The following is a 9,467-nucleotide window of genomic DNA, read 5'->3' as shown; positions in this document are numbered from 1 at the left end:
GACTTGGAGTTGTACCTTGACCTTATGACAACTAGAACCGGATACTTAATAAAACACACCCTTCCAAGTTCCACAGACAACCCGGTGATCGCTTTTCTACAGGGCGACGAGGAGGAGGATCGCCGGGTAGGATTATGCTATGCGATGCGACTGGAGATGCGCTTGGAGATGCTACCTGGATATGCTACTTGGAGATGCTACTTGGAGGACTTCAATCTACTCTCTTCTACATGCTGCAAGGCGGAGGCTGCCAGAAGCGTAGTCTTCGACAGGATTAGCTATCCCCCTCTTATTCTGGCATTCTGCAGTTCAGTCCACTGATATGGCCTCCTTACACATATACCCATGCATATGTAGTGTAGTTCCTTGCTTGCGAGTACTTTGGATGAGTACTCATGGTTGCTTTCTCCCCCCTTTTTCCCCTTTCCTTGCTTTCTGGTTGTCGCAACCAGATGTTGGAGTCCAGGAGCCAGACGTCACCGTCGACGACGACCCCTACTACACCGGAGGTGCCTACTACTACGTGCAGCCCGCTGACGACGACCTGGAGTAGTTAGGAGGATCCCAGGCAGGAGGCCTGCGCCTCTTTCGATCTGTATCCCAGTTTGTGCTAGCCTTCTTAAGGCAAACTTGTTTAACTTATGTCTGTACTCAGATATTGTTGCTTCCGCTGACTCGTCTATGATCGAGCACTTGTATTCGAGCCCTCGAGGCCCCTGGCTTGTATTATGATGCTTGTATGACTTATTTATGTTTTAGAGTTGTGTTGTGATATCTTCCCGTGAGTCCCTGATCTTGATCGTACACATTTGCGTGCATGATTAGTGTACGATTAAATCGGGGGCGTCACACCCCTCCACCTCCTCTTCATTCGTGGAGAGAGCCATCAGAACAAACCTACACTTCCAATTTACCATTTTTGAGAGAGAACTACCTACTCATGTGTTGAGGCCAAGATATTCCATTCCTACCATATGAATCTTGATCTCTAGCCTTCCCCAAGTTGCTTTCCACTCAAATCTTCTTTCCACCAGATCCAAATCCCATGAAAGAGAGTTGAGTGTTGGAGAGACTATCATTTGAAGCACAAGAGCAAGGAGTTCATCATCAACGCACCATTTGTTACTTCTTGGAGAGTGGTGTCTCCTAGATTGGCTAGGTGTCACTTGGGAGCCTCCGACAAGATTGTGGAGTTGAACCAAGGAGTTTGTAAGGGCAAGGAGATCGCCTACTTCATGAAGATCTACCGCTAGTGAGGCAAGTCCTTCATGGGCGACGGCCATGGTGGGATAGACAAGGTTGCTTCTTCGTGGACCCTTCGTGGGTGGAGCCCTCCGTGGACTCGCACAACCGTTACCCTTCGTGGGTTGAAGTCTCCATCAACGTGGATGTACGATAGCGCCACCTATCGGAACCACGACAAAAACATCCGTGTCTCCAATTGCGTTTGAATCCTCCAAACCCTTCCCTTTACATTCTTGCAAGTTGCATGCTTTAATTTCCACTGCTCATATACTCTTTGCATGCTTGCTTGAATTCTGTCAAGATTGCTTGACTTGTCCAAAGATAGCTAAAATCTGCCAAAGTCTAAAATTGGGAAAAGGTTAAGTTTTTAATTGGTCAAGTAGTCTAATCACCCCCCCCCCTCTAGACATCCTTCAAGGTCCTACACTAATGTTGCACCTTCGCACGTCAAGTATGTCTAGTGGTGGGCTCATAAAATTAGGGTGCTACTGTTGGGGAACGTAGTAATTTGAAAAAAATTCCTATGTACACGCAAGATCATGGTGATGCATAGCAACAAGAGGGGAGAGTGTTGTCTACGTACCCTCGTAGACCGTAAGCGGAAGCGTTATGACAACGCGGTTGATGTAGTCGTACATCTTCACGATCCGACCGATCCGAGTACCGAACGTACGGCACCTCCGAGTTCAGCATACGTTCAGCTCGATGACGATCCCCGGACTCCGATCCAGCAGGGTGTCGGGGATGAGTTCCGTCAGCACGACGGTGTGGTGGCGATGATGATGTTCTACTGATGCGGGGCTTCGCCTAAGCACCGCAATGATATGACCGAGGTGGAATATGGTGGAGGGGGGCACCGCACACGGCTAAGGAACGATCATGAAGATCAACTTGTGTGTTTATGGGGTGCCCCCTGCCCCCGTATATAAAGGAGCAAGGGGAGGAGGGCCGGCCAAGGAGGAGGAGGCGCACCCAAGGGGGGAGTCCTACTCCCACCGGGAGTAGGACTCCTCCTTTCCTAGTAGGAGTAGGAGAGAAGGAAGGGGAAGAGAGAAGGGAAGGAAGGAGGGAGTGCGGCCCCTCCTCCTAGTCCAATTCGGACTAGGCCTTGGGGGGCGCGTGGCCTGCCCTAGGCAGCCCCTCTCTCTTTCCCGCATGGCTCAATAAGGCCCAATACTTCTCCCGGGCGAATTCTCGTAACTCTCCGGTACTCCGATAAATACCCAAATCACTTGGAACCTTTCCGAAGTCCGAATATAGTCGTTCAATATATCGATCTTTATGTCTCGACCATTTCGAGACTCCTCGTCATATCCCCGGTCTCATTCGGGACCCCGAACTCCTTCGGTACGTCAAAACTCATAAACTCGTAATATAACTGTCATCGAAACCTTAAGCGTGCAGACCCTACGGGTTCGAGAATAATGTAGACATCACCGAGACATGTTTCCGGTCAATAACCAATAGCGGAACCTGGATGCTCATATTGGCTCCTACATATTCTACGAAGATCTTTATCGGTCAAACCGCATAACAACATACGTTGTTCCCTTTGTCATCAGTATGTTACTTGCCCGAGATTCGATCGTCGGTATCTCAATACCTAGTTCAATCTCATTACCAGCAACTCTTTACTCGTTATGTAATGCATCATTCTGCAACTAACTCATTAGTTACATTGCTTGCAAGGCTTATAGTGATGTGCATTACCGAAAGGGTCTAGAGATATCTCTCTGACAATCGGAGTGACAAATCCTAATCTCGAAATATGCCAACTCAACATGTACCTTCGGAGACACCTATAGAGCTCCTTTATAATCACCCAGTTACGTTGTGACGTTTGGTAGCACACAAAGTGTTCCTCCGGTAAACGGGAGTTGCATAATCTCATAGTTGTAGGAACATGTATAAGTCATGAAGAAAGCAATAGCAACATACTAAACGATCAAGTGCTAAGCTAACGGAATAGGTCAAGTCAATCACATCATTCTCCTAATGATGTGATCCCGTTAATCAAATGACAACTCATGTCTATGGCTAGGAAACTTAACCATCTTTGATTCAACGAGCTAGTCAAGTAGAGGCATACTAGTGACACTATGTTTGTCTATGTAGTCACACATGTATTATGTTTCTGGTTAATACAATTCTAGCATGAATAATAAACATTTATCATGAAATAAGGAAATAAATAATAACTTTATTATTGCCTCTAGGGCATATTTCCTTCAGTCTCCCACTTGCACTAGAGTCAATAATCTAGTTCACATCGCCATGTGATTTAACACCAATATTCATATATGTATATGATTAACACCCATAGTTCACATTGTCATGTGACCAACACCCAAAGGGTTTACTAGAGTCAATAATCTAGTTCACATCGCTATGTGATTAACACCCAAAGAGTACTAAGGTGTGATCATGTTTTGCTCGTGAGAGAAGCTTAGTCAACGGGTCTGTCACATTCAGAGCCGTATGTATTTTGCAAATATTCTATGTCTACAATGCTCTGCATGGAGCTACTCTAGCTAATTGCTCCCACTTTCAATATGTATCCAGATTGAGACTTAGAGTCATCTGGATCGGTGTAAAAGCTTGCACCGATGTAACTATTTACGACGGGCTCTTTTATCACCTCCATAATCGAGAAATATTTCCTTAGTCCTCACTAAGGATATTCTTGACCAATGTCCAGTGATCTACTCCTAGATCACTATTGTACTCCCTTGCCCAATTTAGTGCAAGGTATACAATAGGTCTGGTACATAGCATAGCATACTTTATAGAACCTATGACTGAGGCATAGGGATGACTTTCATTCTCTTTTCTATTTTCTGCCGTGGTCGGGATTTGAGTCTTACTCAATTTCACACCTTTGCAACACATGCAAGAACACTTTCTTTGATTGTTCCATTTTGAACTATTTCAAAATCTTGACAAGGTATGTACTTATTGAAAAACTTATCAGGCGTCTTGATCTATCTCAATAGATCTTGATGCTCAATATGTAAGTAGCTTTACTAAGGTCTTTCTTTTAAAGAACTCCTTTCAAATACTCCTTTATGCTTTCCAGAAAAATTCTACATCATTTCTGATCAATAATATCTTACTCACATATATTTATCAGAAAGGCGGTAGTGCTCCCACTCACTTTATTGTAAATACAGGCTTCACCGCAAGTCTCTATAAAACTATATGCTTTAATCAACTTATCAAAGCGTATATTCCAACTCTGAGATGCTTGCACCAGTCCATAGATGGATCGCTGGAGCTTGCACATTTTGTTAGCACTTTTAGGATTGACAAAACCTTCTGGTTGCATCATATACAACTCTTCTTTAAGAAAACCATTAAGGAATGCTGTTTTGACATCCATTTGCCAGATTTCATAAAATGTGGCAATTGCTAACATGATTCGGACAGACTTAAGCATCGCTATAGTTGAGAAAATCTCATTGTAGTCAACACCTTGAACTTGTCGAAAACCTTTTTGTGACAAGTCGAGCTTTGTAGATAGTAACACTACTATCAGCATATGTCTTCCTCTTGAAGATCCATTTATACAATATGGCTTGTCGATCATCGGGTAACTCCACCACATACATGGATCCCATCTCAGATTTCATGGCCTCAAGCCATTTCGCGGAATCTGGGCTCATCATCGCTTCCTCATAGTTCGTAGGTTCATCATGGTCTAGTAACATGACTTCCAGAACAGGATTACCGTACCACTCTGGTGCGGACTGTATTTTGGAAGACCTACGAGGTTTTGTAGTAACTTGATCTGAAGTTTCATGATCATCATCATTAGCTTCCTCACTAGTTGGTGTAGGAATCACTGAAACTGATTTCTATGATGAACTACTTTCCAATTCGGGAGAAGGTACAAATTACCTTATCAAGCTCTACTTTCCTCCCACTCACTTCTTTTGAGAGAAACTCCTTCTCTAGAAAGGATCTATTCTTAGCAACGAATGTTTTGCCTTCGGATCTGTGATAGAAGATGTACCCAACAGTTTCCTTTGAGTATTCTATGAAGACGCACTTCTCCGATTTAAGTTCGAGCTTATCAGGTTGAAACTTTTTCACATAAGCATCGCAACTCCAAATTTTAAGAAATGACAGCTTAGGTTTATTGCTAAACCATTGTTCATACGGTGTCGTCTCAACGGATTTAGATGGTGCCCTATTTTAAAGTGAATGCATCTATCTCTAATGCATAACCCCAAAACGATAGTGTTAAATCGGTAAGATACATCATAGATCGCACCATATCAAATAAAGTGCGGTTATGACATTCGGACACACCATTATGCTATGGTGTTCCATGTGGCGTGAGCTGCGAAACTATTCCACATTATTTAAAATGAAGGCCAAACTCGTAACTCAAATATTCTTCTCTACGATCAGATTGTAGAAACTTTATTTTCTTGTTACGATGATTCTACACTTCACTCTGAAATTCTTTGAACTTTTCAAATGTTTCAGACTTGTGCTTCATTAAGTAGATATACGCATATCTGCTCAAATCATCTGTGAAGGTCAGAAAATAACGATACCTGCCATGAGCATCAACACTCATTGGACCACATACATCGGTATGTATTATTTCCAACAAGTTAGTAGCTCGTTCCATTGTTTTGGAGAACAGAGTTTTAGTCATCTTGCCCAAAAGGCACAGTTCACAAGCATCAAATGATTCATAATCAAGTGATTCCGAAAATCCATCTTTATGGAGTTTCTTCATGCGCTTTACACCGATATGACCCAAATGGCAGTGCCACAAATAAGTTGCACTATCATTATTAACTTTGCATCTTTTGGCATCAACATTATGAATATGTGTATTACTATGATCAAGATTCAATAAACCATCACCATTGGGTGTATGACCATAGAAGGTTTTATTCATGTAAACAGAATAACAATTTATTCTCTATCTTAGATGAATAATCATATCACAATAAACATGATCTTATCATATTTATGCTCAAGGCAAACACCAAGTAACATTTATTTAGGTTTAACACTAATCTCGAAAATATAGGGAGTGTGTGATGATGATCATATCAATCTTGGAACTACTTCCAACACTCATCGTTACTTCCCCCTCAACTAGTCTCTGTTTATTCTGTAACTCCTGTTTTGAGTTACTAATCTTAGCAACCGAACAAGTATCAAATACTTAGGGGCTACTATAAACACTAGTAAGGCACACATCAATAACCTGTATATAAAATATACCCTTGTTCACTTTGCCATCCTTCTTATCCACCAAATATTCAGGGCATTTCCGGTTCAAGTGACCATTTCCTTTGCAGTAGAAGCACTCAGTTTCAGGCTTTGGTCCAACTTTGGGCTGCTTCGCGGGAGTGACAACTTGATAGACATTCTACTTGAAGTTCCCTTTATTTCCCTTTGCCCTTTTCTTGAAACTAGTGGTCTTGTCAATCATCAACACTTGATGCTCTTTCTTGATTTCTACCTTCGTTGATTTCAACATCACGAAGAGCTCGGGAATCATTTTCGTCATCCCTTGCATACTATAGTTCATCACGAAGTTCTAGTAACTTAGTGATGGTGACTAGAGAATTCTGTCAATCACTATCTTATCTGGAAGATTAACTCCCACTTGTCTCAAGCGATTGAAGTACCCAGACAATCTGAGCACATGCTCACTAGTTGAGCAATTCTCCTCCATCTTTTAGCTATAGAACTTGTTGGAGACTTTATATCTCTCAACTCGGGTATTTGCTTGAAATATTAACTTCAATTCCTGGAACATCTCATATGGTCCATGACGTTCAAAACGTCTTTGAAGTCCCGATTCTAAGCCGTTAAGCATGGTGCACTAAACTATCAAGTAGTCATCATATTGAGCTAGCCAAACGTTCATAACGTCTGCATCTGCTCCTGCAATAGGTCTGTCACCTAGCGGTGCATTAAGGACATAATTCTTCTGTGCAGCAATGAGGATAAACCTCAGATCACGGATCCAATCCGCATCATTGCTACTAACATCTTTCAACACAATTTTCTCTAGGAACATATCAAAATAAACATATGAAAGCAACAACGCGAGCTATTGATCTACAACATAATTTGCAAAATACTACCAGGACTAAGTTCATGATAAATTTAAGTTCAATTAATCATATTACTTAAGAACTCCCACTTAGACAGACATCTCTCTAGTCATCTAAGTGATCACATGATCCAAATCAACTAAACCATGTCCGATCATCACGTGAGATGGAGTAGTTTTCAATGGTGAACATCACTATGTTGATCATATCTACTATATGATTCACGCTCGACCTTTTGGTCTCCGTGTTCCGAGGCCATATCTGTATATGCTAGGCTCGTCAAGTTTAACCTGAGTATTCCATGTGTGCAACTGTTTTGCACCCGTTGTATTTGAACGTAGAGCCTATCACACTCGATCATCACGTGGTGTCTCAGCACGAAGAACTTTCGCAACGGTGCATACTCAGGGAGAACACTTCTTGATAATTTAGTGAGATATCATCTTAAAATGCTACCGTCAATCAAAGCAAGATAAGATGCATAAAGGATAAACATCACATGCAATCAATATAAGTGATATGATATGGACATCATCATCTTGTGCTTGTGATCTCCATCTCCGAAGCACCATCGTGATCACCATCATCACCGGCGCAACACCTTGATCTCCATCGTAGCATCATTGTCGTTTACGCCATCTATTGCTTCTACGACTATCGCTGCCGCTTAGTGATAAAGTAAAGCAATTACAGGGCATTTGCATTTCATACAATAAAGCGACAACCATATGGCTCCTACCAGTTGCCGATAACTTCAGTTACAAAACATGATCATCTCATACAATAAAATATAGCATCACGTTTTGACCATATCACATCACAACATGCCCTGCAAAAACAAGTTAGACGTCCTCTACTTTGTTGTTGCAAGTTTTACGTGGCTGCTACGGGCTGAGCAAGAACCATTCTTACCTACGTATCAAAACCACAACGATAGTTCGTCAAGTTAGTGATGTTTTAACCTTCCCAAGGACCGGGTGTAGCCATACTCGGTTCAACTAATGTGAGAGAGACAGACACCCACCAGTCACCTTTAAGCACGAGTGCTCGTAACGGTGAAACTAGTCTCGCGTAAGCGTACGCGTAATGTCGGTCCGGGCCGCTTCATCTCACAATACCGCTAAACCAAAGTATGACATGCTGGTAAGCAGTTGACTTGTATCGCCCACAACTCACTTGTGTTCTACTCGTGCATATGACATCTACGCATAAAACCGGCCTCGGATACCACTGTTGGGGAACATAGTAATTTCAAAAAAATTCCTACGTCCACACAAGATCATGGTGATGGATAGCAACGAGAGGGGAGAGTGTTGTCCATGTACCCTCGTAGACCATAAGCAGAAGTGTTATGACAACGCGGTTGATGTAGTCGTACGTCTTCATGATCCGACCGATCCGAGTACCGAATGTCCGGCACCTCCGAGTTTAGCACACGTTCAGCTCGATGACGATCCCCGGACTCCGATCCAGCAGGGTGTCGGGGATGAGTTCCGTCAGCATGACGGCGTGGTGACGATAATGATGTTCTACCGACGCAGGGCTTCGCCTAAGCACCGCAACGATATGACCGAGGTGGAATATGGTGGAGGAGGGCACCGCACACGCTAAGGAACGATCACGAAGATCAACTTGTGTGTTTATGGGGTGCCCCCCTGCCCCTGTATATAAAGGAGCAAGGGGAGGAGGGCCGGCCAAGGAGGAGGAGGTGCGCCCAAGGGGGGAGTCCTACTCCCACCGGGAGTAGGACTCCTCCTTTCCTAGTAGGAGTAGGAGAGAAGGAAGGGGAAGAGAGAAGGGAAGGAAGGAGGGGGTGCGGCCCCTCCCCCTAGTCCAATTTGGACTAGGCCTTGGGGGCACGTGCCCTGCCCTAGGCAGCCCCTCTCTCTTTCCCGCATGGCCCAATAAGGCCCAATACTTCTCCCCGGCAAATTCTCGTAACTCTCCGGTACTCCGATAAATACCCGAATCACTCGGAACCTTTCCGAAGTCCGAATATAGTCGTCCAATATATAGATCTTTACGTCTCGACCATTTCAAGACTCCTCGTCATGTCCCCGGTCTCATACGGGACTCTGAACTCCTTCGATACATCAAAACTTATAAACTGATAATATAACTGTCATCGAAACC

Source organism: Triticum aestivum, chromosome 6B (genome assembly GCF_018294505.1).
Source record: "Triticum aestivum cultivar Chinese Spring chromosome 6B, IWGSC CS RefSeq v2.1, whole genome shotgun sequence".
Taxonomy (NCBI): domain Eukaryota; kingdom Viridiplantae; phylum Streptophyta; class Magnoliopsida; order Poales; family Poaceae; genus Triticum; species Triticum aestivum.
The sequence above is the reverse complement of the archived record's forward strand: the minus strand, read 5'-3'. Positions refer to the sequence as shown.